Raw genomic sequence first — 24,560 nt, forward strand, 5'->3', positions numbered from 1 at the left:
CAGCTGGTTTCGAGATGGACTATCCAATCTGACCTAATCAGAGGTTATGCGGACGTGATCAAAATCTGCAAGAATGTCAAACAAACAGTAAAACATACTAATTTATAAGAGATGGGCTGTAAAAAAAGGAAAGACGATGCTGAAAAGCTCAGAGAAAGCAAAAAAATGGCTCTTAAGTCCTAAAACATTTGCTTGATAAGTTGATACGTAAAAAAGGAATGAGTGAAACGAATGTAAATGTATACATTTGTTATAAACTGGTTGGTTTTTTTCCAGTTACTTTTTTGTAACTGTACACCAATATAAGTAGTGAATGTGCATGTCTGTGGATGGGGTTGTGTTGGTGTGGTATGTGGATGTGGCTATAGTGCCAGGGCTGTTTGTCCCAGTCCGCCCCTGTCTGTGGGTCATAATTTGATGCATTACAGATCCATATCACTTTGCCAAATCACGTCATTTAAAAGTCCTTACAACCCACAACAGTGAAACATCCAAAACCCACCAATTTATTGACAAATATGGATTTACAAATATGAAAATTACGCCATTTACGGATAAATGAACACTAGAAAGATTTTTTTATTATTTTTTTTTAAATAAGTCTTTAAATGTGAAAACCAAAAGACAATCCACTCAATTCTTAAATAAAAATGTGAAAATGATACATTCTTATAGATACAGTGTCTTGTTTGCTGTTTGATGGATTTAGAATGACGTGAGGGTGAATAGATAATGACAATATTTTTATTTTTGGGTGAACTGTTTTGTTGACCTGCATATTTCTTTAAGGCACGCTTCAGTTGCAAATGTGCAGCCTACCTAATAGCAGCTGTCAACACAGTGTCGGCAAGAAGAAGAGGTTATCAGATAGCATTACCCTACGGTGTATTTGTGACAGAGGACTTTCTCCAACACCACTGCCGCTGCGGGCTGTGTGTCATTTTGATGAACACTGAGAGAAGTGCAGTGCCACACTCTTCCTGCTCGCAACTTAGACAGTCACTTATGACTTTTATGACACTGATGCCATTTAATGCATCATAACCAGCTGATATTCAATTTCAGACCCCGAGATGCAGTGTGTTTTCTATTGATCAAATCTGCTGGGATTCGAAGTTGGAGAGGGCCTTTGGAAATGGTTTACGGTGGATTAAAGCATGGTGCAACACTTTGTCACTTTTATCAGGACTTGAGTGACCGTTATAGAGAGACTCGAATCCATCCTTTAATAAGGTGTAAGCGTAATTGGCCGTTTCTTCAACTGTGGACGCTTTTGGCACTGTCAACTTTTTTTTTTTTTGGAAAATACTTTCTTAATTCCTCATTTTAAATTTGTTTTTTTATACTGTTCATAATAATCATAATCATAATCATAATAATAATAATAATAATAATAATGATAATAATAATAATGTATTTATAAACATACTAAATTTACTGCTATTGTTTTTGTTGTTGTTGTTAATAATAATAATAATAATAATAATAATAATAATAATATAATGATGCATTATTATAACTATTATTACATTTACTGCTATTGTTTTTGTTAATAAATAACAATAATAATAATAAAAACTATTATTATTATTAATATTATTATGAAGAGTATATGAAAAACAACTACCAAATCTTACAATTTATTAACAATTTTAATAATACATTCTGCAAAAGGATAAAAAATTGACTTACTGTATAAATAATTACCTGGAATGCTGACATTATTACAATATGTTGACTCTTTTTGCATTATTTGGCAAATTAACAACTTGAATAAATGACAAAAAACATCCTGTTCACATCTTTTTTATTCTTTATTTTCTTTCTTTTTCCCCCCTGTGATTGTTGCCTTGATAATCAAGTACTCTAGGTTTTGGTCAAACTGTATTGGGAAAGAAAAATGTGTTGGAAATAATGGTAAAACTATAGACTTGTATTTTATTTTATTTTATTCAACAATAACCATGTTTCAAAATAAATATTTTGGAAATAATGGAAAAAAACTATAGAAGTGTATTTGAATTAAATTTTTTAACCATTTTTATACCAATTTTATACTATTTTTAATATTAATTATGTTTATTTGCTTATTATTAATTAATTAATTTATTTAATTAGTGATTATTGTTATTTATTTATTACATTTCAAAATAAACATGTTGAAAATAATGGCAAAACTATAGAAGTGTATTTGAATTTATTTATTTAGTTATTTATTTATTTATTTATTTATTTATTTATTTATTATTTTTATTATTATACTTATTATTATTATTATTATTATTTTATTATTTATTTCACTTTTTAAAATTAATTTTAATTCTTTATTTAATTTTTTTAGCATTAACCATGTTTCAAAATAAATGAAATAATAAATAAATGGTTTCAAAACTATAGAAATGTATTTTAATTTAATTTTATTTAATTTTATCAAATGTTTTATTTTTATTTTATTTTATTTTAATTTAGTCAACATTAACCAGTTTTTTAAAATAAATGTTTGTTGCAAGCCATTCTCACAAGTATGCCACTATACATTACTAACATACCAAGACCGTGTTAATGCTATGCGACAAGTAGAAATCTGTTAAAGTATCCATTGACAAAAAAAAAATTGCCTGTAGTTGAGGAATTTCCCTATCCTCCAGTTTTTTCAGCGAATCTTGTTAGTTTTGGTTGCTTGCAGCAGTTTTGACATTTGTTCTTGTCTGCAGTCACATAAATGTGAGTGTGGCTGAGTTGTTGCGAGATATAAACACGATTCCTTTAGCGTATAAAATGCTATTACAACTTTGAAAAGTAAGAAGGTGGTTTTACCTTGTGCTGCACTGACTCATGTCTCGAAATCAGGCTGTAGATTATAGATGGATCATCAGCTGTGCCAAAGACTTTGAATTATGGGAGGCTTTTAGGTCTTACTGACGTGCATCGTCGTCTGAGAAGATCAAGAGATTGGAAAAGATTCTGTTCAAAAGCATTAACCTTCAAGAAAGTCACAGGAGAAGTAATAATAATAATATTAATAAAATAAATGTCTCTAAAATGTCAAAAGATCACAGCAAGATCTTTATTTTTAGAATATGTGCGAATTATTAATTCCTAACAATCCATTTCCTGGAATAGTGTAATTATTAATGTGTTCAATCATACTTTACTTCAGAGCAGTAATGTATTTTGCATTGTAACCCCCCACACACACAAAAAGCAAGCAAACCCAACAGATCACACTTGCACTTAAACATCCCCTACCTTTCCATTCACCCCTTTATGGGTGACAATTAAAAGCTCTGTTTTGAAGTAAGTCCATTATGACGGATTTGTGTAGCAGATCAGAGCTCTTGCCTCCAGTTCATGCCTGTATTAAAACGGCCATTCAGTGGTGTTTAATTTATGAGGCTTTTCAAATTGTTTCCCTTTATGGATTTTTAATATCTGCCTGTGACAGATGGTTTTGGGCAAATATGCGCAGCGTCATATCGCCCACCACAGGAGCAGAACAAACAGATTGCATTAAACAGTCGCAATGACATTTATATTGTTTTGGCTTTGATTGAAATGCAGAGTGAGTTGTTTTGACTGCTCGCTGCTCCTCAACTTTCACAGCTCGGGATATCAAAAAAGGTCTTTGCAAGCGTCGCCCCAGACAGAACCCCAACCATTTCCAAGACTTTGAGCTTCAATAAAATCAACAACAACACCAGAGTTTTCAAAGTCGATGATGCCAAATGTCTACAGCGAGAAACAGCGTGATTGATGTCTTGCTGTATTAAATGATAACGCTGTCCAGATTGTACTTAGCACAATTACAGCAGCGCAGATGGGCTACTTTATCAAGAAAATAGTTTGAGCATTATGCCAAACTACATAGTCTTCTTAGTGGAAAATGGGATTCGTTTTGGCGTTTTATGCATTTATGCGTTCTGGCTAATTATGCATATATGCGGCTTGTTTGTTAGCCTTGTGGATGATTAGCAGGAATTGGCTTATTTATGTCATTCAAGGATCTTGATGATGATGATGAACATTGTTCTCATGCTGGTCTCATTGCTGGTATTAAGCACAATTTGCATGATGGCCTAATAACAAAGTCTTCATTCGTCATTGAGCGTTTTGGCCAATACATGGTAATTACGGATCCATTAGTGTTTGTGCAGAGGATCTTATCAGGTAAACAGATAACATACTGCATGTGGTATTGAGTTATATTGACGTGGTAATCCTGCACTGACATTGTTGAGAATCATATGCAAGTCCAATATACATGCGAACAAAGCTGAAGGCAAAATTATCATTAAACATCCTGTGATTGTTATTTTTTTTATTAGTAAATATTTCCCTAAGGATTTTCAATGGACAATGGGAGTTTTCAATGTACATCCTATATTATTATTATTATGAATATTATTATTATTATTATTATTATTATTATTATCATTATTATTATTATTATTATTATTATTAGTAGTAGTAGTAGTAGTAGTAGTATATATATATATATATATATATATATATATATATATATATATATATATATATATATATATATATATAGTTTATTATTAGTGTATTATTATTATTAATATTATTATTATTTATTTATTTATTTATTTATTTATTTATTTATTTATTTTATTTTTTTTTTTTCTGAAGAAAGCCTATTTTTAATTTGGCTGGAATAAAAGCAGTTATTATTATTATTTTTATTATTATTATCATTATTATTAATATTATTAGTAGTAGTAGTAGTAGTAGCAGTAGTAATAGTGGTATTTATTTTTTCTGAAAAAAGTCTAATTATAATTTGGCTGGAATAAAAGCAGTTTATTATTATTACTATTATTATTATTATTATTATTATTATTATTATTATTATTATTATTATTATTATTATTATTATTAATATTAATATTATTAATATTATTATTATTATTATTATTATTATTATTATTATTATATTAATTAATTTTAATTAATTAATTAGGCCAATTCCTTCTATACACACTCATTCACAAACCAATTTATTTTATTTTATTTACCTATAGCGCTAGTCTTTAGACTGGAGCACCTGAAGGAAACCCACAGCAACTTGGGGAGAACATGCAAACTCTACACAGAAATGCCAGCTGGGACTTGAACCAGCAATCTTCTTGTTATGAGGCAACAGTGCTAACCACTGAGCCACCATGTCACCAGATTATGTTACTATAATTATTTTATTATTTTTATTATTATACGTTTATATTATTATACCACCTTACGATTGATTTTTTCCAATTGGCTAAAGTACAAAACTGAATTGCTTAGTTGAACAAATTAGCTTAGTTTAACCTTTTAAATTGCACTTTAAGTTCAATACTAGTATCTTGCAAATTAACTAGTAAAATATTTTGCTCCATTGTTGGGGTAAAGACAAAATCAATTAGTAACTAGAAAATAGTTATTAGTACTGTTTTGTTTAAACAAAATGTGTTGATCAAATATTCTCACTGTAAACAGCCTTTTAGTAAATACTTTTAAAATAATAACATTTCATGGGAGAGTTTATATTTTTGCCTTCAACTTTGTGTAAATGGCAAGGCCTGATTTAAAGAAATGTGAAAAATCTTAATGAATATTTTTATTTTAAATCAACCGCAAGCCACATTCCAAAACACCTGCAACATAGATAAACTTTAAAAGAAATGTTGTGAATATTTTTATGCCAGCTTGAGGGCACTATAGATCATATGTTGTTTGGACAAACAACCACTTTTTTTTTTCAAAGGAGTTATAAAAAATCAATTTAAAAAACAAAAAAGCTAGTTCATCTGAAAATGAAGTTAACTCACCCTCAGGCCATCCAAGATGTTGGTGACTTGCTACTTTGTTAATTAATTTGTTTTGTTTGTTTGCTTGTTTGTTTCTTTCTTTCTTTGTTTTGTTCATATATTTTCTATCGGCTTAGTCCAAGGATGGGCAAACTTGATCCTCGAGGGCCGGTGTCCCTGCAGAATTTTGTTCCAACACTAGTCAAACACACCTGAACAAACTTATCAGTGTCTTCAAGATCACTTGAACTCTGTTTGAATAGGGTTGGAGCTAAACAGTGCAGGACACCGGCCCTCCAGGACCGAGATTGCCCACCCCTGGCTTAGTCCCTTTATTCATTAGGGGTCGCCACAGCGAAAGAACTTCCAATTATTCCAGCAAATGTTTTACGCAGCGGATGCCCTTCCAGCTGCAACCCAGTACTGGGAAAAAGCCATACTTTCTCACATTCACACACAATCATAAACTATGACCAATTTAGCCTAACCAATTCACCTATAGAGCATGTCTTTGGACTGTGGGGGAAACCTGAGCACACAGAGGAAACCCATGCGGACACATGGAGAACATGCAAACTCCACACAGAAAGGCCAACTGGCCCAGCTTGGACTTAAACCAGCGACTTTCTGGCTGTGAGGCGAGAGTGCTAACCTCTTAGCTACCGTGCCGCCCATATGTAAGTCTCAAGTCCTTCCTATTTGTCCAATATTCATTCTTATAGTCAATATTAAAGCAAGGCAAACTTACTAATGTCAAAGTAAAACAACTTAATGTGCAGTTAAAATAAACACTCCAGCTAATTCCAAATTCAATTTAGATAAAGCCCTTTAAATTATCCTCATTGCCATCAGTCTTGTGTAGCAAGGCCACTACAATGTTTGTTACAAGCTTTCAATGGAACCAGGCCTTTTTTTTTCTTCTTCTTCTTCTTTTCTTTTTTTTTTTTTTTTGGCCCATGATGTGTGCCAAGATGTTGACATATTAGCATCCAAATCCAACTGCCAGTTCACCATAGCTCTAAACATGATCAGGTGGTCTAGGAAGGTATTAAATCTGTCCAAGTCCTTTTCATTGTGTAATTAATTTGGGAAATAGATATTTGCTAAATTCTAGCCTCGTTTGATTAGCAAGTGCCTGGGCCTGTTGATAAATTAAAATGCAGGACTGGAGGAAGGAAAAGAGTTTTCAGTCAAGGGTTTGCAGATCACCTAGGGCTTCACAATAGAACTGCAGAGTGTTTGTGAGATTGCTAAAATACTCTTGGCAAATTAAAATAATTGAAAAATATGTTTTATACATATAATTATAGTATTTGTAAATATGCTATTATTTATTTATTTATTTATTTATTTATTTATTTATTTATTTATTTATTTATTTATCTATCTATTTATTTATTTATTTATTTATTTATGTATTTATTTATTTATTTATTTATTTATTTATTTATTTATTTATTTATTTATCATTTCATTATTATTATTATTATTATTATTATTATTATTATTATTATTATTATTAGTAGTAGTAGTAGTAGTAGTAGTATTAGTATTATTATTTATTTATTTATTTATTTTTATTATTATTTTATTTACTGCAACTTTATTGTATCATTATTGGCTGTTGTTGTCGTTGTTGTTCATGTGTATATATTTGTATGTATCTATGCATTATTCACTTATTTCTTACAGTTTTAGTGTATTATTTATTTATTTATTATTTTTTTATTTTTTTATTTATTTATTTATATATTTTTATTTATTTACCTCCCACAATGACCTCTATTATTATTATTATTATTATTATTATTATTATTATTATTATTATTATTATTATTATTATTATTATTATTATTATTATTATTGTTGTTGTTGTTGTTGTTAATAATATTTATTTATTTATTCATTTATTTATTTATGTATTTATTACAGCTTTATTGTATTATTATCGGTCATTATTGTTTTTGTTTGTTTGTTTGTTTGTTTGTTTGTGTGTGCATTTTTATGTATTTATTTATTTACTATTGTATTATTATTGGTTGTCGTCATTGTTATTTGTTTGTTTGTTTGTTTAATTATTGTTCCCACAATAAACTTTCTTCTTCTTCTTCTTCTTACTATTATTATTATTATTATTATTATTATTATTATTATTATTATTATTATTATTATTATTATTATTAATAATAATAATAATAATAATAATAATAATAATAATAAAAATAATAACAACAACAACAACAAGAATTTTTAAGAATTGTTAAGTACATCATTAATATAAGCAAGTAAGTGTGACTTTTGCTCACAGTTTATTTTCATTTGATTATTGACTAGGAATGCTGCAGAAGAAGTAAAACACATAACAGACTTCAATCAGATGAAGATCAGCCTGTGGTTCGGTATATACTTGTGTACGCTGTGCTATTGATGTACAGTCAGAGGGTTGTGAAATGCCCACCGGGTTAAAGCAGTGTGTGTGGAATACTAAATGACTCAAGTTTTTGCATGACACATTTCAATCGTCAGCTGGAAGGATTCACACTTTACAGCCAATGTTTTAATGAATGTGTAGGGTTGGTATTGATTCTGCAGTAAAACCCAGTTAAAGCACATCTCCTGCATGGACAATAATGATTTGCATCATCAGTCCCCGTGTGGCTCTATTTGCTGACACGGGTGCCACTTTTTTGAGGCACTCAGATGAATTTTTTATGACTGCAGAAGCCGTCGCGACCAGCATGATGAAACTGGCCTGAGACTCTGTTTTCTGATGATTCTGATACAGATGTTTGACTGAAAGGATTTGTGTTTGTGTTACTCAGGCCAGAGTGATTATGTGATATGAAGACATTTGTGCTCCACAATAAATACATTTCATGAATGGCAAATAGAAAGCAAATGTAGAGTGTGAACACTCATCTATACAATTTTCACTTCCATTTATTTATGACAAAAACATTATTATTATTATTATTATTATTATTTTTTTTTTTTTTAATTATTATTATTAAAAAGACCCTTATTAAAGTATTACTAAAGAAAGATTTTGTTAATTTTGAATTTATATAATATTTTAATAAAGTAATTATCTATCTATCTAATTATTTATTTATTTATTTATTTATTTATTTATTTATTTATTTATTAAATATTTTTTTATCTTTTTATTTATTACTGTAATAAATACATATGGTATTATTATTATTATTATTATTATTATTAATATTTTAATTATAATTTCTTCTTCTAAGTTTTTATTAAAAGCAATTATTATTTTTTTATTTTTTATTTTTTATTTATTTAAAACTAATACCTATTGCATTATTATTATTATTATTATTATTATTATTATTATTATTATTATTATTATTATTATTATTATTATTATTGTAGACAAATCAAAAATAGCTAAAAAAGATTTAGTTGTTTTTGTATTTACAATGCATTTTAATAAATTGAATATTATAATTATTTATTTTCCATTATTTATTATTATATATATTTATATATATATATATATATATATTTTTTTTTTTTTTTTTTTTTTGTATATTTTTCCTCCAATTACTGTTTAACGGAGAAAAATTTTTTTCAGCACATTTCTAAACATAATAGTTTGATAACTCTTTTATAATAACTGATTTATTTTATCTTTTGTCTTGATGACAGTAAAAATATTTTACTAGATATATTACAAGACACTTCTATACAGCTTAAAGTGACATTTAAATTCTTAACTAGGTTAATTAGGTTAACTAGGCAGGTTATGGTAATTAGGCAAGTTACTGTATAACGATGGTTTGTTCTGTGGACTATTGAAAAAATATATCTTAAAGGGGCTAATAATTTTGACCTTGTTTTTTTTTTTTTTTTAATAAAAACTGCTTTTATTCTAGCTGAAATAAAACAAATAAGACTTTCTCCAGAAGAAAAAATATTATCAGACATAGTGTGAAAATTTCATTGCTCTGTTAAACATAAATTGGGAAAAAAGAAAAAGAAAATCTGGGGGTGTGGGGGGGTCTAATACTGCACTGGACTGGACTTCAACTTTACATGCATACATACAAACATGCATGAATAAGATAACAACTGAAGTGTATTGTTATCATTGTTAGCATCAATAACCTGTTAACCTATTTGACCAAATATGTAATTAGCAACATATTACAAATTAAAAAAAAAAAAAAAAACACTTTACTGTACTGCATGGCATGTGTACATACTGGATCTTTTTCCAGGAGGAAAAATAATAAATGGAATTTTGCTGAGAACTCTATTAAACCTCCTGAACTACGCCGCAGCGTCTGTATCTTCCTGAAGGGCAGGTATGATGATTGCTTTGACCTGATACAATCAGGCCTCAACATCCTGACAGAAATATTTTGTTTTCAAGAACTAGTGTTGGAAATAGTCGCCACATAACGGGTCAATTGATAAATCGAAAACAGTTTATGAGATATATAATGGCTGGCTGGCAGGTCTCTTGCACCAAAGTTCACCTGCTCACTCACTTGTATTTATTTAACATTTTTAAAAATATATATTTATTCATTCATTCATTCATTAGTTCCTTCGTTCGTTCGTTCGTTTATTTTGTTTATTTATTTATTTATTTATTTATTTATTTATTTATTTATTTATTTATTTATTTATTTATTTATTTATTTACTTATTTATTTATTTATTTATTTATTTATTTATTTATTTAACATTTATTTATTAATTTATTTTTGATGTATTTGTTAAAATATTGAATATTTGTTTATTAAACATTTATAATTTATTTGTTAAGTATTTAATTTATGTAACATCTATATTTATTTAATATTGATTTATTTATTTATCATGAATCTATTTATTTGTTACTTTGACATCTGTATTTGTTTAAAATATTTAATATTTATTTATTAAAACATTAAATATATTTATTAAATATTTAATTTATTCAACATCTGTATTTATTTAACATTTATTTATTTATTATGAATCTGTATTTATTTATTCATTTATTTATTTAACATTTGTGTTTGCTTAACATTTTTATTTTATATTTATTAAAACATATTTAATATTTATTTATTAAAACATTTAACATTTATTTATTAAATATTTTATTGAACATCTGTATTTATTTAACATTTGTATTTAGTCATTCATTTTTTATTATATTTATTTATTTGTCTGCTTGTTTAACATTTTTTTATCATATTTTTATTTATTTGTTTATTTATTGATTTATTTACTTGTTTATTTATTTGGCCTGTGATAAAAGCAGTTTGTATCAGAGAAATGCACATTTAAGCATTTAGCATGGTTTTGCATTAATGATAGATTCAGTTTACTTTAAAGTAGATGTGTTTAAAGAGAAATTAATGAAAACTGCTTATAATGTATAGCCACAATTCTGAAATGAGTCATTTTTCTATAAATAGATAGAAATGTTACTTTTTATATGCATTTAAATATACTACAGGTCTGTTAAATGTATGATTTTGACTGGCTATTAAACAATAAGAGCCAATCATCAATGATAACCATTTTCTTTTAAACAATTAGTTTCCTTAACAATTTTATGTTGATTAACTATTTTATATACCGTACATATTCCTGCATGAACTATTTTTGTTTTAATATTTTTCAAGTGCATATGGAGAAATTAATGATCTGAATAAGAATGTATTTTTTTCTATCAGTTACTACAACAATAGAGTCGATCATGTATCCTCTTTGGCATATTTATTTTAGTAGATGTGAACAGCTTTTAGAGTAAATCTCTGAGCTGCTGTCTCGTAATCACAGCAATTTTGCAGCATCATTAAATGATGATCAAATGATAAACAGTTTTAAATTGTACATCCAGATGTGCAGAGTAATTGAGTACACCTTCAGTATTTCAAACAGCAGCTGTACTTTTAAAGCAAACCACAGTGTTACAGATAAAATCTTTATATATATATATATATATATATATATATATATATATATATATATATATATATATATATATATATATATATATATATATATATATATATATATATATATATATATATATATATATATATAATCTTGTGTTATTATTTTGGGGGTGCCATGTGTGATTACCGACAGTCTATTTTGGAGCCAGATCAGTCTCAGAAATAAAACATTTACAATATAATATGCATATATAATTCACATTTACAAAATTCAATTATTTTATACAAAAATCAATTGCTAAATTTTAAACACAATTCACAAACATGCTAGTTCAATTCGTTATTCAAAACACAATTAATAAATATACAAATTCGATTTGTAAATTCAAACGTAATTTATAAATATGCAAAACACAATTTGTAAATTCAAAAAACAATTAGTAAATTCAGAAAACATATCATAAATATGCAAATCCAATGCGTAAACTCACAACCCAATTCATAAATGCACAAATCCAATTTGTAAATTCAGAACACATCATAAATATGCAAATCCAATTCTTAAATTGAAACACAATTCGTAAATGCACAAATTCAATCTGTAAATTCAGAACACAATTCATACATACACAAATCCAATTTGTAAATTCAGAACACTATTCAGAAATATGCAAATCCACTTTGTAAATTCAAAACACAGTTCGTTAATGGACAAATCCAATTCAAAATTCAAACAAAATGTCCATGTTGAAAATTGAAACACAATTGGAAAATGCAAAGCATACCTCATAAATACAAAACACAATTCGTAAATGGAAAACACAATTCATAAATTCAAAACACAATTCCTAAATACAGAACAAAATTCGTAAATGAAAAACACAATTTATAAATTCAAAACACAATTCATAAATGGAAAACAATTCGTAAATTCAAAACACAATTCGTAAATACAGAACAGAATTTGTAAATTAAAACACAATTCATAAATTCAAAACACAATTCATAAATTCAGAACACAATTCATAAATTCAGAACACAATTTATAAATTCTGAACAAAATTCGTAAATGGGAAACACAATTCGTAAATGGAAAACACAATTTGTAAATTCAAAACAAAATTTGTTAAGGCAAAACATTTATTCATTCATTCATTTTCTTTTTGGTTTAGTCCCTTTACCAATCTGGGCCAACCTATCCAGCAAATGTTAAACGCAGCGGATGCCCTTACAGCTGCAACCCATTTCTGGGAAATATCCATACACACTCATACACTACAGACAATTTAGCTTACCCAATTCATCTGTACCGCATGTCTTTGGGCTGTGGGGGAAACCGAAGCACCCGAAGGAAGACCATGTGAACGCAGGGGAGAACATGCAATCTCCACACAGAAACGCCAACTGACCCAGCTGAGGCTCGAACCAGCAAACTTTTGCTGTGAGTCGACAGCACTACCTACTGCACCAACGTGTCGCCTAAATGCAAAACACAATTCGTAAATTCAAAAAACAATTCGTAAATACACAAATCAAATTCGTATATTCAAAACAATTTGTGAATTGAAAACACAAATTGTAATTCAAACACAATTTGTAAATGTACAAGTCCAGTTCGAAAAAGGAAACACAATTCGCAAATAGAAAACACAATTCGTAAATTCAAAACAAAATTTGTAAAATCAATACATAATTCATAAATACAAAACACAATTTGTTTATTCAAAACACAATTCGTTATTACACAAATCAAATCCATGTATTCAAAACAGTTTGTAAATTCAAAACACAAATTGTAAATTCAAACACAATTCGTAAATACAAAAATCAAATTCGTAAATACAAGACAATTCATAAATTCAAAACATAATTCGAAAATACACAAAACACAATTCATAAATACACAAATCCAATTTGTATATTCAGAACACATATTGTAAATTCGAACACAATTTGTAAATATGCAAATCATAATTGTAATTTCAAACACAATTCGTAAATTCAAAACAATTTGTAAAAACAAAACAATTCATAAATGCACACATCCAATTAATTTGGGAATAATGAATATGTATGATTTTTACTTGTGAGTTCACAAATCATGTTTCAAATGTACATATTGGTTTTGTGAATTTATGTATTGTGTTTTGAATTTACAAATTGGATTTTGTAAATTGTGCTGTGCATATATGAGTTTTATTTTTGCAAGCATTATTTTTGAGACTGATCTGACTCCATAGTCTATAAGCACATTATTTGTAACATTTTCATATTATTTTGTAAAGCATCATCAAGGCTCAGAGATTTTATCTTTCATTTGAGTACAGCGCTTCGCCTAATCTAATTGTGCGTCACGTAAAGAGATGGAAGTGTTTCTCTGGCCTCCTGAGATTATTGGCACACGGGTGTTTAATGGCTTCTTTGATGACAGTGTAATGTCTACTTCCCGCCACCATTTCTCTGTGGCTTCTCTCTACACAGCCTTGACTCATAGCCTTCATAAGCAGCTAATATGATAATAAAGCCCATAACTTTAATTGCACACCGTTCACAGATCATATGCTCTCCATCACTGTCCTCCATCACACACTTCTCCGATAGGGAATAATGCTTGGATCCAGATCAATTTCTTATGGTGGTTATTGGATACTATATAGTAACCATATACTGTAGCAAGTAACCATATGGAAAATAATATTGTTATTTATTATATAGCTATCTTTCTAGCTGTCTAGCTGTCTGTCTTTCTGTCTGCCTGTCCATCCATCCATTCCTCCATCTATCCATCCATCTCTCTGTTCATCTCTCCATCCATCCCACCATCCTTCCATTGTGCCATCCATCCCCATTGCCATCCATTCAACCGTCCTTCAATCCATACATCCATTCTGTCATCTCTCCATCCCTCCATCCATCAATCCATTCATTTATTTTATCTCCCATTCATTCACCCATTCATCCATCCATCCATCCATCCATCCATCCATCCATCCATCCATTCAACCATCCCTCTGTCCCTCTGTCCCTCCATTCATCCATCCATCCATCCATCCATCCATCTTTTAATCCCTCCCTCCATCCATACATCCATCCAACCACCTATCCCTCCACCCATCTATAAATCTCTGTCCATCTATCCATCAATCGATTCTGCCACCCATTCATCCATCCATCCATCTATCCAACCACCTATCGATCCACCCATCTATAAATCTCTGTCTATCTATCCATCAATCCATTCTGCCATCCCCCCATCCATCTATCCCACCATCCATCCATCCACCCATCCATCCATTCTGCCATTCCTCACTCCATCCATCTTTGCCCATCCATCAATCCATCTATTCAACCATCCATCCTCCTCTCTCTTCATCCATTCATTTTGCCATCCATCCATCCCTCCATTCATTCATCCATTCTGACATCTCTCATCCATCTATCTATCCATCCATCTCTCTGTCCATATATTCATCTATTCTGCAAACTATCCATCCATCTCTCTGTCCATCAATCCATCCATTTATTTCTCCATTTATCGATTCATCCATCCATATCTCTGTTAATCCATCCATTCTGCTATCCCTTCATCCATAAATACATTTATTCATTCTGACATCTCTCATCCATCTGTCTGTCCATCCATCCATCCATTCATTTATTCATTCATCTTTCTGTCCATCCATTCATCTATTCTGCAGACCATCCATCCATCTCTTTGTCCAACCATCAATTCTTGCATTCCTCCATCCATCCATCCAACCATCCATCCATCCATCTACCCATCCCACCGTTCATCCATCCCGAAATCCATCCATCTATTCTGCCATCCCTCCCTCCAGCCATCCTTCCATCTGTCAATATGCCCATCCCTCCATCTATCCCACCATCCATTCATCCTCCCATTCACCTATCCCACCATACATCCATCCCACAATCCATCCATTTATCCATTCTGCCATCCCTCTCTCCCTCCATACATCCATTCGTTCATACTTACATCCATCCATTAACCAATCCATATATCCATCCATCCATCCCTCCATCCCTCTCTCTGTTCATCCATCCATTCTGCCATCCTTCCATTCATAATCCCATTCATCAATTCTGTCATCTTCTGTCTTCAATTCCTCCGTCCGTCCATCCATCCATCCATCCATCCTTGCATCCATCCATCTCTGTTCATCAATCCATCCTTTCTGCCATCCCTCTATTCATTAGTCCATTCATTTATCCATCAATCATACATCCATTATTCTATCCATCCACTCCTCCATCCACATATATATCCATCAGTGTGTGCTTATGACATTTTTTGAAATGGTTAATATTAAAATATATTTTGTTCTTTCATCAATAACATTAATCGTTAATAATTATATTTAATAATTACATCTATATTATCTGCATTAGTGAACTTTTCTATTCTTATTAAAGACTTATTGAAAATTGAATGTCAATACAGTAGCGAGTTTGTTTGCAACTGTTTTTTATGCACGTACTATGTGCTCTTGTTGTTTAACTCCATTAGGACCAAAGCCAAAATAAACAAAGCAAAATGCAAAAAAAATCTAACTTTTCCATCCATTCCTCATCTGCTCACCATCTAAACACACATATGTGTTGAATAAATAGCAACCACAGGCACCATCTCTTCGCAGTGTCTGTCACGTTAATGAAAATAGTCATGTTCATTAGAAGAAAAAAAAGTGGTTGAAAGCTTGGAGCGGAGGAATCAAATTCTTACCTAGTACTTAAAATCTTATGTCCACCCCTTGGTTTTGAAAGCCAATATGCTTCTTAAGCTTTGCCTTGAGTGTCCTCATATGTATGCGCATTTACAAGCCCCATGTTGTGCATTAATTCAATGGCCTTCATATGTGTTTCATTTTCACGGTCTTGGCTGCTCGATTGATGATCATGCAGGATTCATTTTTCATTGACACCGAGCTCATTTGGAGTTAAGTATATTGAATTTACTTAAGAAATATATGCACATTGATTGCCTTGAGATTTTCAAGTATTTTTTTTTAGATTGATAAAACCTAATACATGTTATGAAAATATTATGTTTGTATTAGTAACTAGAACATGTGTGAGATTGTTGACACTAGCTTATTCTGCCCTATACATTTCTGAAGCTCGCGAATTATGTAGTTAGAAGTACGTATGGCCGGATTTTGTCTTTAAAAAAAACGCTACAAGGCTGTGTGATGCTGTTCCTTTTCATTCTTACCAGCTGATCGCTTTGCCTGTGAAGCTCTAAACTGAGCTCAGGTACATTCTATTTTCAATGATCATTTTTGAGATGTTTCAGCATCTTAATTGGAGTTCACCTGTGGTAAATTCAGTTAATTGGACATGATTTGAAATGGCATACATCTGTCTATATAATGTCCAGGGTTGACAGTGCATGTCAAAGCACAAACCAAGAATGAAGACAAAGGAATTGTCTGTAGACCTCAGAGACAGGATTGTCTCAAGGCACAAGGCTGGGGAAGTTTACAGAAAAATTTCTGCCGCTCTGAAAGTTCCAATAAGCACAGCGGCCTCCATCATTCATAAGTGGAAGATTTCTGGAACCACCAGGACTCTTTCTAGAGCTGGCCGGCCATTTAAGATGAGTGATCGGGGGAGAAGGGCCTTAGTCAGGGAGGTGATTAATAACTCAATGGTCACTCTGTCTGAGCTCCAGCCTTCTTCTGTGGAGAGAGGAGAACCTGACAGAAGGACAACCATCTGTGCAGCAATCCACCAATCAGACCTGTATGGTAGAGTGGCCAGACTGAAGCCACACCCTGCCTGGAATTTGCCAAAAAGCATCTGAAGGACTGTCAGACCACAATAAACAAAATTCTCTGGTCTGATGAGAATAAAATTTAACTCTTTGGAGTGCATGCCAGGCGAAAACCACGCACTGCTAATCACCAGCCTGATACCATCCCTACAGTAAAGCATGGTGGTGGCAGCATCATGCTGTGGGGATGTTTTTCAGCAGCAGGAACTAGAAGACTAGTCAGGATAGAGGGAAAGAAAAATGCAGCAATGTACAGAGACATCCTGAATGAAAATCTGCTTCAGAGTGCTCTTGACCTCAGACTGGGGTGACGGTTCATCTTCCAGCAGGACAATGACCCAAAGCACAGTGCCAAAATATCAATGGAGTGGCTTCACAAAAACTGTGTGAATGTCTGTGAGTGGCCTAGCCAGAGCCCAGATCTAAATCCTATTGAACACGTCTGGAGAGATCTGAAAATGGCTGTACACCATCGCTTTTCATACAACCTGATAGAGCATGAGAGGTACTGCAAAGAGGAATGAGCAAAAATTCCCAAAGACAGGTGCGCCAAGCTTGAGGCATGTTATTCAAAAAGACTTGAGGCTGTAATGGCTGCCAAAGGTGCATCAACAAAGTATTGAGCAAAGGCTGTGCATAATGATGTACATATGATTTTTTCACATCGTCATATGAGGTATTGTGTGTAGGATTTTGAGAAAATAAATTAATTTTATCCATTTTGGAATAAGGCTTTAACATAAAAAAATGTGAAAACAGTGAAGCGCTTTGAATACTTTCTGTATGCATTGTATACTGTAAGCCACTGATGCTTTACCATGTTTTCTTATATTTTAGTGTATACCAGATCAGTTTGTGCATGCAAAAGGTCTGCAAAGCTCATTATCTTCTGCAAAAGGGATGTATACGATATAACAGACAAGAGTGCCTAAAATCTGCCTAAATACCACGTGCATCAATCTTAATTTAGATTTTTTTTTTCTTGTTTTCGAACTGTCACCTGTCAAGATGTCACTGTATATATTAACTGCTTTCAAAATCTGCCTCGGGGCAATATTAATGTTGTTGTATCATGCCATACAATTCTACCACATTGTTTCCAAATATATTGTCTCCAAGTGCAGCCAAGACGAGGGTGGATATTCAATGCTCTCACTGCTGCATAAAGTACAGGCAGCTCTCATTGTCCATCTCTTTGTTTCTAGTAAAAACAAAATTCAAAGCAAAAAAAAAAAATTACATTCTTAATATGTTGTAAAAATAGATTCATTACTTTAAAAAGATAAATAAATAAATGTGATGTTACTGGCATCACAGTAAGTGGGGCAGTGGGTACGTTCGCCACACAGCAAGAAGGTCACTGGTTCAAGCCTCGGCTGGGTCAGTTAGCATTTCTGTGTGAAGTTTGCATGTTCTCCTTGTGTTCGCGTGGGTTTCGTCCGGGTGGTCTGCGGTTTCCCCCACAAGTCCAAAGACGTGATACAGGTGAATTGGGTATGCTAAAATTGACCGTAGTGTATAAATGTGTGTGAATGAGTGTGTATGGATGTTTCCCAGTGATGTGTAGCAGCTGGAAAGGCATCCATTGCGTAAAACATATGCTGGATAAGTTGGCAGTTCATTCCGCTGTGGTGACTCCAGATTAATAAAGGGATATCTGCTTAATAAAGGGATATTTGTAGTTTGTTCAAACTACAAATTTAAAATCAGCTGAAACCACACGATTCTTGAGGTCTTTTTGGGGACAGCCTAATTGTTTTACGTTCAATCAACTTAAATTAGTAAAAACTTTAAGAAGTTAACTTAATTCCTTTATGTTGTCCTAACATAAATCAATTGTGTGGAATAGGGTTGGCAATCGAAAATCAATTTCGATGCTGCAATCGAATACTTAGATCAAGAATCGCATACTTGCTATAAAATTGAAATTCCGATTCCTGTTATCAATTCCTGTACGTGTGCACATTTTTAATTTTGTCATTTGACAATCTGCCAGGAATTTCCATGCTGGTGAGCATCTTGAATTAGCTGTCATCTAAACATTATTGTGATCTAACATGGAATGCAACAAGCTCAAAAGGCTACAATGGCAAGGCTAAGTGTGATCATTACAATTACAATTTAATCACAACCAACATGCAAAGCATTTGCGGTTGGTTCACAAACTTCAAATTAAAAGAATAAACCAGGCAGGGGCATCCTAAGACAACATTCTGGAATACCCGGGGGGACGAGGGAGGGTGTGTCCAGAATGTGCTGTTAGCCTGGAAAGCAAATGTTGTCAGGGCTTTGTCACTTTTGTTCCACGATACTTTCATCCCCACTCTCCCCTATTTTATTTTTTACAATGGAATTAAACTAGGAATTGATAAGAATCGAAATTGATAAGCTCAATTGAAATTAGAATCAGAATCAATAAAATTCCAACAATACTCAATCCTAGTGTGAAACCCAGCATTTTTTACTGTGTTGAAATCATTTTTTAATAATTATGCACAGAGTTCATTTACTTAATAATTTTAAGTCATTACTACCTTTTACACATACAGACCTTTCCGGAAAATGACCGCAAATTTTCCAAAAAGATCTGTATGTGTGAACAGGCCCTTTTTGAAAATATCGGTAAATTAGTTTCATCAATTTTCCGTAAAGAGAAGTTGTAACATTACCGGTAATTTTCTGGAATGCTGTGCTGTGTGAACGCAGAAGAAAGATGCCGGAAAGAGCATGTTCACATCTAGAACGCGCTGACTTGAGATGTCTACTTTAGCCAATCAAAACATTCAGACGCTTTCACATCTACGGTGATTATGAAGATTAAAACCTTTGAGTATTTTTTCCTGACACATTTAGCTGCTAGATGTTTGTCAGATAACATTTCTGTTACTTCTTAATGCCAAATTGGTAAAAATACCAATAAAATGCTTATGATAAGCCGTTGTTTGTTTACCTTCAAGCTCTGACGCGTGTGCACGTAAAGCAGCCGGTGAACGCCAGCACACACACACATTTTATGATTCTCGACATGCAAAAGTGTTTTCATCGAAGTTGTTCACAATACTGATCCATCACCAGAGTTTGTAATGTAGTTAAATGTTTACAAATATAAGCGCAGCCGTTTCGAGCTCACTTCTGGTTAATTATGTCAGAATTTACCGGGATTTTGGAATGGATGTGTGATTGGTCTTTTCTGTAAAAATACCGTAACGTCCTTACCTGTGTGAACAGCGCTTTTTTAAATTTACCTGTATAGTCGTTACGGAAATTTTCTGGATATTTTCTGGTATTACTATGTGAAAGGGGCCAATGATAAGTTTACTCACTATTTTAAGTCAAGACAATCAGCTAATCGGATTTTACAGGGCATGTTTTGTTCACAATGTCCAGACAAAGGCTTAATGGACATAACTTCTTAAACATTTAAAATTGGGATCTCACTGTTGCACATTTGCAATGTTTTGATTTGATAAACAGGAAGTGTTTTTTTTTTTTTTTCAAAACTGTTCTATGAAAAACAAAAAATGTTTCCCGTCTTTATTTTTAACAGTGTGCTTGAAAGAAGAGTGACATTATATATTTTTTAATGAACACTTATGTCAAACATTAATTGCACCATCAACACCCAGTTTTCATGTGTTCGATTTCAGTGGAATGACTTGGTTAAATGTGTGACATCGGACAATGCTGTACAACAAATAAATCCAGCTTACCGATAATGAGGGATAAAAGCTGATGAATGACTTCCAGGTGATTAATGATATTAAAGATTTGCGGTGGTTCTCTCTGACCGATTGGTCGCGTTATTTGCATGGCTGTTTGTTTTAGTCTCAACCGTGGCAAACTGCCATGTTGGCTGAATATACATAATAATCTCTAGCGGGATCAATGGAACAAAATTGCGGGGTAATTAAAAATTGATTATAAACCACAAGGAGAACTTGAAATGATGGATATCGAGATGTTAATGTCAAAAAAGGATGTTAGGGTTCACAAAACATGAGCGTTCTCTAATAAGGGATATATGTTGAACTTTACACCTTTAAAATCTATCGCCATGCTCACATTTGTAAATCTCTTTAATGGTGTTGGGAGGAAGTGATGTGGCTTGCATTTCAAACTGATATTATCCCGATATAGAAAAAAGCATATTAATAATAAATTAGTTACATTAGTAGGCGGCAGAATATTTAAAACTAGCTTCAAACGCTGCTTCACTTTTTAAAAAGGCGTCCTCTGAAAACCGAAGTATAAAAAAAAAAAAGAAATCTTGTGGCAAAATCCAGTGAAGATGAAAATAAACAAGATGCCAGCATCTTCTGCTGCTCTGATGAAAAATACAGAAAATATTTCAACATTATATAACATGCAGAATCAACACAGATGCCTACACACTGGCCAGTAATCAATGGAGATGATATATATATATATATATATATATATATATATATATATATATATATATATATATATATATATATATATATATATATATATATACAGACTAAATAAACTCAAAAATAAACATGCTTGACTAAATGACTGGTTTGTTAGCAGTGTGTGAAACATAATCCTTCACATGAATCCCTATGTGCTTTTATAGCGTTTGTTTGCTGTGAAGCTCTTTTTTTTTCTTGAAGTGATATAGTGTTTGCTTTACTCTAGGCATCTGATGGACATGACGGAGTGCAGCTCAACCATTTGTCTCAATTACAGGCCAAATACCTCTGAAAAAGGCAGTGAGTGGCATCTAATGGAGTCCTGATTGGTACGTTTGGACTTTGTGTTTGTCTCTGATTGTTGTGTCCATGGCCAATGAACTGTTTGGTTCTGTTCCTTTTCTCTCTCGGTTTTCTCTTGCTCACCATTCGCAGATAAAGCCAGCAGAATAGAAGGAATTTGCAGTCTTGTTTTTGACATTAGAGTTTGGATCTGTGTATTTTAAAAATGTAGAAAGTTAATCAAATGTTATGAATTGGTCATTTGATGGACAGTACTATTCGAGTCTCAGACCACTATTATTTTTGTTAACAAAAATGGTTTTAAGCAGTGTTAGGGGTAATTAGTTGTGAATTAATTAGCTAATGTAAATGAAACAGTAAAGTAAGAGATTACTTGTTCCTTTTTTATTTCATTTTTAATTAAAGTTACTGATATTATGCTTGCCCTAAATACTGTAAACAAATCTAACTTTTGTATATATAAATTAATTTTGAGAAACAGTAATTTATTTATTCATTTGCCTTAGGATGAGTCTCTTTATTTCAAGAGTTCACTTTGCTGATGATTGATTATAAAGCTTGTTTGGCATGCTGTCCTGGGAGAAAGCCCTTGAGCTCATAAGATCCTCAAGCCCGGGGCTCCCTCCTGTTTGCAAGGCGAGAGGGGAGTTTGAGCTCAGGTAGATCTCGTAAACTCCCCTGCTGTAGTAGCTAATGAACAGTGATTGCTCTTAAGAGATAACTACTTACTAGGTGCATGTCTATGGTGTATTTATATCCCTGTGTTTAGTTAGTCCCCTGTCTGGTCTTAAACATCATTCCTGTGAAGTTCTCCCTGTGATTCTTGCGTGGATATGTCCAGTGCTTGTAGTAAGTGTCTTTGTTAATAAATACGTGTTTTGAAAACACCTGTGATTTCAGTGCATCACTATAGTAGAGAATGAAAACGTGACAGTATGTCTGCATTTTCTTTAGGGCGGTATGACGCAGATCCTTTTTGCGCTTACCAGCTGGCCGCTGACTTCCATATAGACTGCTTTCCTGCTTTTACCAGTTTGTCCAGTAGCTCGCCATGTATGTCAGTAGACTTGAGGTGCAGAGAGAAGAAATGGTTGAAATGGCAATGGCAAAGAATTGTTTCAGAACGCAGGTAAGACAAAAAAAGAAGCCAAAACATGAAATAAACAAGTAAATACCAAATCTAAAAACATGGTAAAAAAACAACATGGTTTTGAAAACAATTTTGTTTGGGTTTAGGGAAGCGGGAGGATGGGTCAAATGATGTTTTTGAAAACACTATTGGTTGGGTTGATTGGGAAAATTTGAGATCTAAAAAAATCGTACTCAGCAGTGGATTTGCGAAAACTGCAAAGAAACGTACCTCCTGGGATGTATTTGGCGCTCTAAATGTATATAGCAGACGTTTTCATAATGAGCCTGGGTTGAAAATCTAACACAAATAGCAATTTTTACTCTATAAATCAATCTTGATGGTTATACTGTGTAAGACTTTTTTTTTCCAACGTCAAACTTCTAAGTAGCAAAGTATATCTTACAGTACATATAACTTCCTTGACAGATGTCTGAGTCAGAGTAAGCTAGCATTGCAATTTATGCATCTAAACAAGAAAATTTTCGCAACCATTTACTCAGACTTTGTAATAGCTATCCACCGTCCTCCTCCATTATTTATCTAAATATAATTGCTCCAAAAAAATAAATATCCAAGCTTTATATTTGTCTAACAGTGCGCTGAAGTCCCATGTGGCCGCAGCTTCTCAATTTTCCAGCAACCCCACGATCCTCTGCTGCCAGACGAACCCTTGCTCTATCTACAGCTGTGAAGCTCTGTTCTCTATACAGCCCAACGCTGACATTATTTATTCATGCGCTGCTGAGCGGAAGTCAGATCTGAAACACAGGAGGCACGAGCGGCTCATGAAAGAGCTGCTGCTAGTTACTCATTCATTCACTGTGGTAGAAAACCTCAAACGCTGATCTAAATGAATGCAACAATGCATGAGTAAAGCGTGGGTCCCCGAAGAGGGGAAATACATTTAGTGTTAAGGTGGAGGCTTTCAGGTACATCCACCCCTCTTGTTTATTGAAGAAGAAAATATACAGTTTCTGAGGTTCTCTGTAAATCTGAGAGTCAGTCATTGGTTTATAGGCATCCCGATTCTGTAGACAAAATAACATTCAAATTCCTACCAAGGGCCCTATCATACACCTGGTGCAATAAGGCGCAAGACATGTTTTGGCATGATTTGTTGCTTTTTTCAGACCAGCGCAATCCTTATTTTCACGTTTTCCGCCACAT

The 24,560-nt window shown here is 32.2% G+C and overlaps 1 protein-coding gene across 3 annotated transcripts in view; it reads left to right on the plus strand.

Moving 5' to 3' along the window:
- The window catches only part of LOC147846669 (uncharacterized), a 188,318-nt gene extending 164,928 nt beyond the window's left edge, over positions 1-23,390 (plus strand). For 2 of the 3 annotated variants that reach the window (XR_015476140.1, XR_015476141.1), the window contains exon 4: positions 22,185-22,287. The gene's annotated coding sequence lies outside the window, so the exon portion shown is untranslated. Of the gene's footprint in view, positions 1-22,184; positions 22,288-23,215 lie in introns of those variants that run through there. The other variant, XR_015476144.1, reaches the window with a different exon arrangement.
- The last annotated feature ends 1,170 nt before the right edge of the window (positions 23,391-24,560 follow it).

This window comes from Danio rerio, chromosome 1 (genome assembly GCF_052040795.2).
Source record: "Danio rerio strain M-AB ecotype USA chromosome 1, GRCz13ab, whole genome shotgun sequence".
Taxonomy (NCBI): Eukaryota; Metazoa; Chordata; class Actinopteri; order Cypriniformes; family Danionidae; genus Danio; species Danio rerio.